The sequence below is a fragment of the Saccopteryx leptura genome, chromosome 2 (assembly GCF_036850995.1).
Source record: "Saccopteryx leptura isolate mSacLep1 chromosome 2, mSacLep1_pri_phased_curated, whole genome shotgun sequence".
NCBI classification, from domain to species: Eukaryota; Metazoa; Chordata; class Mammalia; order Chiroptera; family Emballonuridae; genus Saccopteryx; species Saccopteryx leptura.
This window is the reverse complement of record NC_089504.1, coordinates 350,802,403-350,815,547: the sequence shown is the minus strand read 5'-3', so window position 1 is coordinate 350,815,547 and position 13,145 is coordinate 350,802,403.

Sequence of the window (13,145 nt, the reverse complement as noted above, 5' to 3'; positions counted from 1 at the left end):
ATCTGGGTTTGGGGCGCAAGGTCTTGTTGACTTCGTACAGGGGAGCCAGTGGTGATTGAATGCAGAGCAGGTGGTGCGGCACCCATGTGTCCATCCCCATGGCTTCAGCGCGGTCACGTGCTAGCCTCCCCCCTCTCCCCAAGGGTTGTGTTTCCAAGGCCTGCCAGCTGGGTTAGTGTCCAGGGTTCCTTAACAGAAAGCTTCTCCTAAGCCAAGTTAAACTTGAAGTAATCTGGCGCTGGGGCAGTTCCCATAACTCTCCACTTGAGCAAACCTGGCTTATATCCCACATCCTCTCACTCAACCTCCCCTTGAGCATATACTCTCACCCCGCCCCAAAATTTAGCACCCAACTAACCTCCTGGCTAAGCCTTGCTCATTAACCCTATGAAAGCTTAAATCCCCGGGCAGTCGGGGGTGACACCACTAGAGTCTCAGCCGATCTGTTTGCAAATGCATAAATAAAGTTCTCATAAAACTCAGCAGGCCTTGTGTGTTCCTCGTCTGGCGACCTAACAGTCAGGAGGCCTGCAGGGGCAGTGGGGGTGTGTGTTTGGGGGGTGGGGGTTTGGGAGGCTGTCTGGACAATGGGGCCCTTGAGAGAGCTAGCTAGCCCCAGCTAAGGCCACACGTGAGCTTCAGAAGGGAAGCCCATCTCCCATCGATCTCTGTCCCTGGGCCTCTGCAAGGCACTGCAACCTGTTGCCCTGTCCCTCACCTGCCCGCCCCAGCTCAGCTCCTGTGAGCTGTCCCAAGTGGAAATGGAAAGCAATCTCACTCTACCTCCAGACCTCTTTATGGTCCCCTGAGGCCCAGGGGTGGCTGCAGGATGGAGAAGTGACTGCCCATCTCTGGTCCCAGCTGGAAAAGGTGGCACTGGACGCCAGAGTGGCACTCTGGCCATCAGGACCATACTGTCTGTCTCCACCTTGACCCTTCCTCCAGAGGAGTAGTGGGAGAGCAATGGCAGAAAGGCCCCGGCGGGGTGACCTCTCTTCGCATGACCCAGAAGGGGTGATGAAAGGTGGTCTAGAAGGGAGATCTAAGGGTGGGTCGGGCCGGAGAAGACCCTTGTCCTTGTCTGGGAACTTGGGCTCCGTTGAGGAGGCTACACTGCTCATCTTCACCATGCCGAGCACGACCTCAGATCTCCTGGAAATCCTCGCTCCTGGGGAGAGTCCCCACACTTCAGACTGTGTGGGGATGAGGCAGGAAGGAAGACGGGGGCAGAGCGATTGTGGGGAGCCAGGCCTGCACTGGGCACACCTTCCTGCTGAGACTAACTCACTGACTCGGAGAGCTCAGCCTGGCGTTATCCGTGTTAGGTGTTGCGGGACTTGAGGGTGAGTACCCCAAGTCTGGGGTATTGCCCTGCCTGGCAGGCCGTGCCACTTCCCTTGTTAGTTTGAAGGTCAGTCTTGGGGGAAGAGAGGAATGAGTTAGTTTTTGAACTTTGCTCCAGCCTTGACCTCCACATACTGGATTTTCCTGCTTTCCCAGATATACATGCCATGGAATCACAGCCGCGGGCTTCAGGATATCTCCCACAAGCCATACTCTTCAAGGTTGTTTTCTCTGTCCCACACAGTCACCCTGCAGGGAACAGGCATGCCTTGGAGTGTGTATCTGTTTTAATGGGTGAAGAAACTGAGACTTCAGAGAGGTCCAGCTACTTGCTCAAAACCAAGTGGACACAGTGAGCAAAGGCCAAGGCTCTACCCATACACGCTCTGTGGCTTTGGGTAAGTTGTGAGCCTCGCCAGCCTTAGTTGTCACCTTTAAGATGGGGGTAATAATCTCAGTCTCATGAAGAGGGTTGGGGTAAGGACCGAGCGACATGACACAGAACAGGTGCTTGACCAGTTTTCAGTGATTGCTGGTTCCTTTCACCTTCTCCCCTTCCTCTCATGTCTACACTCTGAGACCTTCCTCTGTGTTAGGTGTTGCAAATGTTTTTTAAGAGAAGGAATTATTTTTCATCTCTGCAAAGCTGTGAGAGTCCTGGTAGACACTGGTTCCATGGGAAGGGAGGAAGGGAGGAGGAAGGCTGGAGAAAGGATAGTGAAGATGCCTGATGTGTAAGTCCCTGAGACTTTGTATTGGATTGTGTTGACCAGAATTCTTGTGTCACTTTGAGGAAGTGGGCAACAGGGCACATGGGCCATCCAGGGCCTTCAACTTTCCTTCCTCTTTCTTAACCCAGCTCCCCAAGGATCTCTCTGCCTGAACTGAGCGCATCTGCTGTGTGCCGGACAGGACTCACATGGTTCATGGTCTCTATGATTTTGCTCATGCCATTGGCTACCCTGAGAAAGCCCTTAGTCCCACCCATTTGCCAATATCTTTCCCATCTGTGCCTCAAAAACTGTAAACACCACCTATTGACTTTTATTTTATTATTTTAAAAATATATTTATTGATTTTGGAGAGAGAGGGTGGGAGAGAAAAACATCAATTTGTTGCTCCACCTATTTATGCATCCATTGGCTGTTTCTTGTGTGTGCCCTGACGGGAGTGGGGAGGGGGTGCGTGGTATCAAACTCGTAACCTTGGTGTATCAGGATGACGCTCTAAAACACTGAGCCAGGGCCCACTTATTGACTTTTAAAATTCTTATTATCAACTTATGAAAAAAGTTCAGAAGAATTAATCATAGTTATGAACCAATGTAAATGCTACAAACCCGGAACTCATACCTGGCTGCAGTTGAAAGGTAAGGGGTAGGAGATTCAGAGTGGAAGCAAACATCCTCACCTTATAAATCAAGGTGTCAAGAGATTCTGTCTGCCAATGATGGAACATGAAATAAAGGAGTCATGTTATTCAAAGTCACAAAGGCAACCAGTATATATTCAAAATAACAATAGAACTATTTAGGAAGACTTGACAAGAGGGATGGGAGTGCAAATCCTTACTTATCAAATAGAAAACCAAGAAATAGCTGAATAAGTATATTGTTTAGAAGTAAATAACAGAAGAAGATAAAACAGAAATGGCTAATATAGTTCAAGATGGTTCCCTTTGGATTTGAATAGACATTTTTTTTCAAAGAAAATGTATCAGTGGCCAACAAACGCATGAAAAGGTACTCAACGTTACTAGTCATTAGAGAAATGCAAATCCAGACCATAGCGAAATACCGCCTCACAACCATTAGCAGGGCTATTCAAAGAACAGAAAACAACAAGTGTTGGTGAGGCTGTGGAGCAGTTGGAACATTTTTGTGCACTGTTGGTAGGCATGTAAATTGGTGCTGTTGCTGTGGAAAACGGCACAGTTTCTCAAAAAGTTATAAACAGAATTTATCACGTGATCCAGCAATTCCGCTTGGGAGTATGGACCCAAAAGAAGTGAGAGCAGGGACTCAAGCAGACATGTACGCCAATGTTCATAGCAGCATTATTAACAACAGCCAAAAGACAGACAACCCAGATGTTCTTCAATGAATAGATATACACAATATTGTATACAGGGTGGAGCAAAAGCAGGCTTATGGTTGTTCATATGGAAAATAATACAGTAATTAATAAATACTAATACAAGAATAAGCTGTGTTTTGTGTACTCACAAGTGTAAATACAATATTATTCAGCCTTATAAAGGGAAGGAATTCTCACACATGCTGCAACGGCGATGAACCTTGAAAGCACTGTGCTAAAGCAAAATAAGCCAGATACAAAATAACAAGTATTGCATGATTTCATTTACATGAGGTACCCAGAGTAGTCAGTCACAGGCACAGAGGCAGGAACTAGAGGAGCGGTCGGTTGCCAGGGGTCGGGGGGAGGGGAAGTGGGGACTGGCATGTGTACAGAATTTTAGTTTGGGAAGATGAAAAAAGTTCTGGAGAGGGATAGTTGCACGACAGTGTGAATGGGCTTCATGCTACGGAACTGCACTCCTAAAATGTTTACGGCGGTACATTTTATCTCTGTTTTACCACAAGAACAGAAAACGGTTCTCTTTGGAGCATGAGACTGAGAAGAAGCATGGAGCAGAGCACAGCTTTTTGTTAAAAAGCCTTTTTCTTGTTTCATTTTCCTAAGACAGGGTACATGCTTTATCTTAATAAGATTTTTGTTAACAGGCCACGGGAGGCATCCTGACTAGCACCATTGATGGCGTACAGGGACTAGTGTGTTCCGTGAGGCTTTCAGTCTAAAGCAGTGAGTGCGAAGGGCTTACATAGGCCGGCAGCCAGCCTCGGAGTCGGAGCTGGGCTGAATCCAGCTCTGCTTCTTTGTCTCTCAATGACCTTGAGCCAATGTCTTCCCTCTGCTGTAATTTTCATAGCTCTCTGCTATAATGGACAGTTTCCAAGCAGTACATGAAAAACATCTCCAGTATAGAATTTTCTTCACTGTATGTCTGAGAAGGGAGCGGTGTAATAAGAAATAGGGCAGTCACGAAGGAGAGGTGGGAGAAAAGGAGAGAATGCTGGCAACCACATGGAGAAGAGAGGAGAGGAAGATGAAGAAGGCAGTTTTATTTTTGAAAAAAGAGATGACAGTGACTTGGAACATAATGCTTACACTTTACCAATTAGATCCAATACCAAAACAAAACAAAATAGTAGCCAATACCCTCCCCCCCCCAAAAAAAAAACAAAAACCTAGTAAAAATTGTTCTAGACACTGGCTGGGCAGCTCAGTTGGTTGGAGCATCATCCCAATGTGCCAGTGTTGCGGGTTCAATTCCTGGTCAGGACACATACAATGATTAACCAGTGAATGCATAGATAAGTGGAACAGCAAATCAATGTTTCTCTCTCTCTCTCTTTCAAAAAGTCAATGAAAAATATTTAGGAAAAAATTGTTCTAAAAATGAATGTTTCTGATTTTCAAATGGAAAGTGAAAATAAGGGATTTGTTCTGAACTGCTGTGTAGAGTAAAATTATTTTGATCACAACTAATAATTGATGGCAGACACAGGCAGATGTGATCTTAAACAATCTGTATTTTCTTGCTGACAGCCCTACATCGAAAAGCTAAATAAGCTGCAATCTCAGCAGCTGCCAAAATTTGTGAAAGCCTTGCTTTCATAAAGAGTGGAGGACAAAAATCTTTCTTTGCGTGATGCCATTTTTAGCTTGAATCAAAGTCAAGAGCTAAAGTTAACTGTAAAGTCTTGGATAAAGATTTAGTGTCTTGAAATGTTAAAACCAAACCAAACTTATCTTTCTTTCCCCATTCATGGTTTAACAGACATTCACTGAGTGCTGACTTAATGCCAGGCACAATTCTGGGAGCTCAGACCAGAGATATGAATGAGACAGAGCATCTGTCCTCAGGGAGCTCACTGCACACCAACCCTAAACTGGCAATGGCAGGCAGTATGGTCAGTGCTGTGGGAGAGGGGCACAGGGGACAGGCACCTACCCTAGGCATGTCACAGAAGGTCTTATAGAGCTGTGAGCCGAGTACTGAAAACTGAGTAGTGTATTAGTTTCTTATTACTGCTTGAAAAAATTATATAAATATAGTGGCTTTATTCTCTCACAGTTCTAGAGATCAGAAGTATGAAGTGAGTCTTTTTTTCTTTTGGTGAGAGGAGATAGAAAGAGAGGAGAGGGAAGACAGAGAGAGGAGGGGAGTTAGAAAGAGAGAGGAGAGGAGATAGAAAGAGAGACTCCCGCATGCCCCCCAACTGGAATCTACCCAGCATCTGGGGCCTGTGCTTGAATCAACCAAGCTATTTTTAGCACCTGAGGCTGACACACTCCTACAAAGAGGTATCTTCAGTGCCCAGAGCCGATGCGGAACTAACTGAGCCATTGGCTGTAGGAGGGGAAGAGGGAAAGAAGGGAGAGAGGGAAGGGGAGAGAAGCAGATGGTTGCTTCTCTTGTGTGCCCTAACTGGGAATCGAACCTGGGACATCCATATGCTGGGCCGACACTCTACCACTGAACCAACCAGCCAGGTCCTGAAGTGAGTCTTATGGGACTAAAAGTGTTGGCAGGGCTGGTTCCTTCTGGAGGCTCCAGGGGAGAACCATTCTTTGTCCATTCCAGCTCCAGGTAGCCCTTGGTTTGTGGCCACAGCACTCTCATCTCTGCCTCAGTGGTCACAGTGGCTCCCCTTCTATGTTCAATCTCCCTCTGCCTTTTTCTTTTAAAATTTACTTTATGTATTGATTTTGGCGAGAGAGGAAGGGAGAGAGAGACAGGAACATTGGCCTGTTCCTGTCTGTGCCCTGACCAGGGATCGAAATGGCAACCTCTGTGCTTCGGAACAAAGCTCTAACCAACCGAGCTCTCTGGCCAGGGCTCCTTCTGTTTTTCTTTTCTTTTTTTTTTAATAAATAAATTTTTATTAATTTTAATGGGGTGACATCAATAAATCAGGGTACATATATTCAAAGAAAACATGTCCAGGCTATCTTGTCATTCAATTCTGTTGCATACCCATCACCCAAAGTCAGATTGTCCTCCGTCACCTTCTATCTAGTTTTCTTTGTGCCCCTCTCCTCCCCCTCCCCCTCTCCCTCCTTTCCTCCCCCCGCCCCCCATAACCACCACACTCTTGTCCATGTCTCTTAGTCTCGTTTTTATGTCCCACCAATGTATGGAATCCTGCAGTTCTTGTTTTTTTTCTGATTTACTTATTTCACTCCATATAATGTTATTAAGATCCCACCATTTTGTTGTAAGTGATCCGATGTCATCATTTCTTATGGCTGAATAGTATACCATGGTGTATATGTGCCACATCTTCTTTCTTTTTTTTTTTTTTTTGTATTTTTCCAAAGCTGGAAACGGGGAGGCAGTCAGACAGACTCCCGCATGCGCCCGACCGGGATCCACCCGGCATGCCCACCAGGGGGCGATGCTCTGCCCATCTTGGGGCATTGCTCTACCACAATCAGAGCCATTCTAGCGCCTGAGGCAGAGGCCACAGAGCCATCCTCAGCACCTGGGCAAACCTTGCTCCAGTGGAACCCTGGCTGCGGGAGGGGAAGAGAGAGACAGAGAGGAAGAAGAGGGGGAGGGGTGGAGAAGCAGATGGGCACCCCTCCTGTGTGCCCTGGCTGGGAATCGAACCCGGGACTCCTGCACGCCAGGCCAATGCTCTACCACTGAGCCAACTAACCAGGGCCTGTGCCACATTTTCTTTATCCAGTCTTCTATTTTTTTTTTACAGTGATTAAAGCCTTTAAGCAAACTCTTGGCCAATACAGCAAGAATCCACAAAAGAATAGTGTCCTTAACTGTTCACCAAGTCCAAGTTGGCCCCAACACCATGCCAAATCCCTGAAAAATGCAACCCAACCCCAGTTCAGTCTGTTAGGAGCTGTCACAAGGAGCAGGAGTCCAGGAAAAGTCCACATCCAGGAAAAGTCCACATGGCACTGGAATTGTTGTCACAATTCTATACTTTGCAGCTCACGTCCAAGTCCCAATGACCGCTGCTTCTAGCTGGTAATGATTCAGGTAGACTGGAAAAGCCATCTGCAGCATGTGTGGAGATGGAGCTTCTGTTCTCCTCTACCTGGAGAGATGAGACCAGGTTGCTTTTCCCTGGAGCTCTGCGACTGTGGCTTGGTAAAGAGAACCTTGGGATACACTAAGCTGGGTGGCAAAAGTAGATTCATAACAGAAGTTGGCAAAGGGGGAAAGAGAGCTCTAAATTAGAAGTAGGTCCTAGCCTGAAATATGAGTGGGGCATTGAGGTAGGAGGAATAAAGGAAACACTATATATTAAACAAAGCAGCAGAAAATAGGACTATCAACATCCACACAGAGATCTTCGAGGGAAGAATTAAAAACCTGACTATTCAGGCAAGACATAGTTAAGTGGCCCTTGTGCAAATGAGATCAGTTTACCTGCTTCTTGGAAGAAATACCCTAGGCTCGTCCACAGTGTCGCAGATGGGGCCGACGGCCCTGGGCACCTTCAGTCTTCAGTGGCAAACCCCAGCATTCTGGGCAAGGTTAGGTCATAGGTGGCTGGAGCAGGACTGGAAGAGACTGAACCCTCCCTTAGAGGAGCGAGGGGGAAGCCTACCTTCCAGTGTCCCTGTTTCCTCACAGCAGAGGCAGGTAAGTCTGGCAGGCTTTAGTTCAATGACCTTCCTTTCCACTATTGAAGCAGGACCCAGATGGCATCCTATGAGACCCCTTTGGGGTGTTGGAGCCTTTAAGGGCGTATCCTAAAAGTTGGTAGTTCCCCTGATCTCTATTGGGCTTTTTCTGCCTCTAGGTATCTTAAAAGCCATGCTCAGAAGATCTCGCTGAGGGGTTTGAGGATCCCCATCCGCCTATATAAATCTTTTCCATATATTTGGAGTTATTTGGAAAAAGACAAAACAGTGTTATTAGCTGGATCAAATAAAGAAGGTAGTAGTTTGCAGGAGAAAAAGATTTGGCGTCTCCTGTTCATCAGTATTCAAAAGAAATTTTAAATTCTTTTAAGTAAAAAGCATGATATGGTAGACCCGTAGGAGTTCCAGGATATGACTCTCCCCTTTAAAAATTTTTTTTTAATTGACCTTAAAATATTTGCTGGGTACACTTTAATAATACCTTGACTTTAAAGATTGTAAGAAATACACATAATTCGAAAGGTTTGACAAAATACAGTAAATGCTTTTGCTCCATATGCAGGAACATTGTCAGTTTAACCAGTTTAGGAAATCCAATAGTAGAACAGTGCATACAGACAATGAGCTATAACATGCTTAGCAGCCTCTCCTGTTCTGACAGAGGTTACTATAAATCCATAATATGTATCCACTATAACATGGACATAGGACTGTTTGCCAAATGAAGGTATATGAGTAACATCCATTTGCCAAAGTTGTCCTGGTAGGGGTCTTTGAGGGTTAACTCCAAATGAAGGGGCAGGTTGTAGTATAGGACCCCTTGGACAGGATTTCCCAATCTGCCATGCTGCTTCCCGAGAAAGTTGAAACTGTTTACACAGGGCTGCAGCGTTCTGGTGATGAATAGTATGAGACTGAATTGCTCTATCTGTCATGGGTGCTCCAAATAATTTTCTTTTGGGTAGCTTGATCAACAAGGGCATTCCTAGGCCCTGGTTGGTTGCTCAGTGGTAGAGCATCGGCCTGGCGTGCAAGAGTCCCAGGTTCGATTCCCGGCCAGGGCACACAGGAGAAGCGCCCATCTGCTTCTCCACCCTTCCCCCTCTCCTTCCTCTCTGTCTCTCTCTTCCCTTCCCACAGCCAAGGCTCCATTGGAGCAAAGTTGGCCCAGGCACTGAGGATGGCTCTGTGGCCTCTGCCTCAGGCGCTAGAATGGCTCTGGTTGCAACAGAGCAACAACCCAGATGAGCAGAGCATCCCCCCCTGGTAGGCATGCTGGGTGGATCCTGGTCGGGCGCATGTGGGAGTCTGTCTGACTGCCTCCCCTCCTTCTGCCTTTCTTATAAGGACACTTGTAACTGCATTTAGGGTCCACTTGGATAATCCTGGTGATCTTTCCATCTCAAAATCCATAATTTAATCACATTGTAATTTATTCAACTCTTCCCCTTTCAATAGATTTGGACTTTACTTTAAATGCAATCTTAATTATATATTAAGGACTCATATACATTTGCATCTGGTTCCAGACTGTCTGTGTTGTTCCATTGATACTTGCCTATGACAATGCTAGACTGTTTTGAGTTTTATTATAAGGTCTAACATCTGGTTGGGCAGGATCCTTGTGGCAAATTTTTTATTTCATGGAGAGTTCTTGGCAATTCTTGTACATTTATCCTTCCATATTAATTAGATTTTTCTCCTCTTTGTGCATTTTAAGATAATTTTTACCTAGTTCTGAAAATGAAACAGGAAGCATTTGATATCTTGCTACCCAGCATTTGTTATCAGTTTTAGCTCAAATAAACTCATAAAAAAGAGAAGAGAGAACCACCTGACCCATTGTGCCCTGACCGGGCAAGCCCAAGGTTTCAAACTGGTAACCTCTGCATTCCAGGTTGATGCTCTATCCACTGTGCCACCACAGGCCACACGTTTTTTTTTTGTTTTTTTTTTAATCTGGAATGCTGAAGTCACCAGTTTGAAACTCTGGTCAAGGCACATAACACAAGCAAACAATGAACAACTAAAGTGAAGCAACTATGAGTTGACACTTCTCACTTCCCACCACCCTCCTCTCTCTGTAAAATCAATAAAGAAAATCTTAAAAAGAGAGAGAGAACAAAACATCCCCTAAAATATCCACCTTTAAAAACCCTTAATGGCCCTGGCCGGTTGGCTCAGCAGTAGAGCGTTGGCCTGGCGTGCAGGAGTCCTGGGTTTGATTCCTGGCCAGGGCACACAGGAGAAGTGCGCATCTGCTTCTCCACCCCTCCTCCTCTCCTTCCTCTCTGTCTCTCTCTTCCCCTCCCGCAGCCGAGGCTCCATTGGAGCAAAGATGGCCTGGGCGCTGGGGATGGCTCCGTGGCCTCTGCCTCAGGCGCTAGAGTGGCTCTGGTCGCAACAGAGCGACACCCCAGAGGGGCAGAGCATAGCCCCCTGGTGGGCATGCCGGGTGGATCCCAGTCGGGCGCATGCGGGAGTCTGTCTGACTGCCTTTCCGTTTCCAGCTTTGGAAAAATGAAAAAAAAAAAAACCCTTAAGAGAGGACCCCGACTCCTGGTAGCATGCGGGGGGGCCTTCCCCCTCCCCCACTTCTTTTCAGGCGCATTTGTCCCTCCCGGGCTCTAAGGACCCTTTTTTGACCTTTATAACTTGTTTCCTAAAGCCCGTTTTTCCTACCTCTGTGACTTTCTAAATAAACTTTCTGTTATAAAAAAGGAAAACAAGAACAAAACAAAAATCTTGTTAGGATTTCTCATTGTAATTGCTTTAAATTTGAGTTTATTTGGGGATGGGTTGATTTATAGGAACATGGTATTACGATTCTACATACGGATGTATTTAAAGAAAATCCATAAATTTGTTTTAACTAAATAAGTAACCTACATAAATTAAACTATATTTATAGTATATAAAGTATTATAAAAAGTACTTTGGGGGCTCCAGCGATCAAGGGCTGAGTCTGTCTTTATTTCATTCCACCTCTGGCCGTGATGACAAGTCACGAATAGGGTCCCGCTACCCTCGGAGAGGTTGGATCATGTTGCATTGTGCTATTCGGGTCCTTCTCACATGTCTCTGTGGGTCCTCGACACATGTTCCCATTTTATTCTCCCTACTCTACAGAGGGAGAAACAGAAGTTTGGAGAGGTGGATTGACGGGCCGGGGTCACAGTAGAACTAACAGTCACAGTGCTGGCCTGCTGCCCGTGGTTAGGAAGGGGTCGAGAGGTGAGAAGAATCAGCTCCCCCTTATCCCGGGTCCCGATCTTTTGGTTTCTCAAGGGCTGTTTGGTTGCTCCCCTAAACGGCCTCAACGTGCAGGCCAAGGTGGCACTTGGTTGGGGGCTGCAGCACAGGCCAGTCTATCATCCCCCAAGCTGCTAACAGATGACTTCACTTTCTCGTGACTATGCAGGTTTACAGTCTTAGGGATGTAAAACAATCTTTCTCACAGTGAACAGCTGCTGTCGGTTCCTCACTTTGCGGCCTCGCTTTTCTGGGCTGTATCTCTTCTTGTTTGAGTCTGCGCCATTCTCCTTTGTGCCTTTTCTTTTCTTTCTTAAATTTTTTTTTAATTGACCTTTAGGGAGAGAAAAAGAGAGAGGGAGAAACATTGATTTGTTGTTCCACTTACTTATGCACTCGTTGGTTGATTCTCGTATGTGCTTTGACCAGGGCTTGAACCCTCAACTATGGTGTATTGGGAGGATATTCTAACCAACTGATCTTGATCCACCCAGCCACGCATGGCCTTTGTGCCTTTCATGATTTATTCTTTCTTCCTAGGCTTCTCCTTCCTGCCGTGATGGATATGACCCACCTTCCTTGGAATGCATTTACTTACTTGCTGTGACTGTCGTAAAATAAATAGATGTACCTTTCTGAGCCTCAATTGCTTCATTTGTAAAACTGAAATAAGATCTGCTGTATATGACTGTTGTGGTTAAGAGGAAAAACACGTAAATCACAGCCCTAGGACACAGAATACACCTATTATATACATTAGTCTGATGTTATCATATATAGCTGTACAGCCCTGAACATTCACACACAGATTTTATCTATAGGTGTTAAGACCCTTTTCCTTTTCTTTTTTTTTTTTTTTTTTTGTTTTGTTTACAGAGACAGAGAGAGTCAGAGGGATAGATAGGGACAGACAGACAGGAACAGAGAGAGATGAGAAGCATCAGTCATCAGTTTTTCGTTGCAACATCTTAGTTGTTGATTGATTTGTTTCTCATATGTGCCTTGACCGCGGGCTTTCAGCAGACCGAGTGACCCCTTGCTCGAGCCGGCGACCTTGGGATCAAGCTGGTGGGCTTTTGCTCAAACCAGATGAGCCCGCGCTCAAACTGGCGACCTCAGGGTCTCGAACCTGGGTCTTTCCGCATCCCAGTCCGATGCCCTATCCACTGCGCCACTGCCTGGTCAGGCTCTTTTCTTTTTTTAAGTGAGAGGAGGGGAGATAGATTCCCGCATGTGCCCTGACTGGGATCTAACTGGCAACCCCCATCTGGGGCCGATGCTCCAACCAATTGAGGTATCCTCAGCTCCAGGCAACGCTAGAACCAATCGAGCTACTGGCTTCATGAGGGGAAGAGAGAGAAAAGGGGAAGAGGGAGGGGAAGAGAAGCAGATGGTTGCTTCTTGTGTGTGCCCCGACCGGGAATCAAACCCAGGACATCCGCACGCTGGGCCGACGCTCTATCCACTGAGCCAACAGGCCAGAGCCTATTCTTTCTACCTTATATAATAGTTATTTGTGTTGAGTATAGGCTCCTGGGCAAGGAGGGGGCAATGTGGTTAGGGGAAATGGGATGTAGTAAAAAGAAACAGGATCTGGAAACAAAAGATTTGGGTCTGCCACTCAACCAGCTATATGACTGAGGACAAGGTATTTCTCTTCCCTGAGTTTCTTCCTTTGTAAAAGAGAGATACATAGCCTGACCAGGCAGTGGCGCAGTGGATAGAGCATCAGACTGGGATGCAGAGGACCCAGGTTCGAGACCCCGAGGTCACCAGCTTGAGCGCGGGCTCATCTGGTTTGAGCAAAAGCCCACCAGCTTGAACCCAAGGTCACTGGCTCCAGCAAGGGGT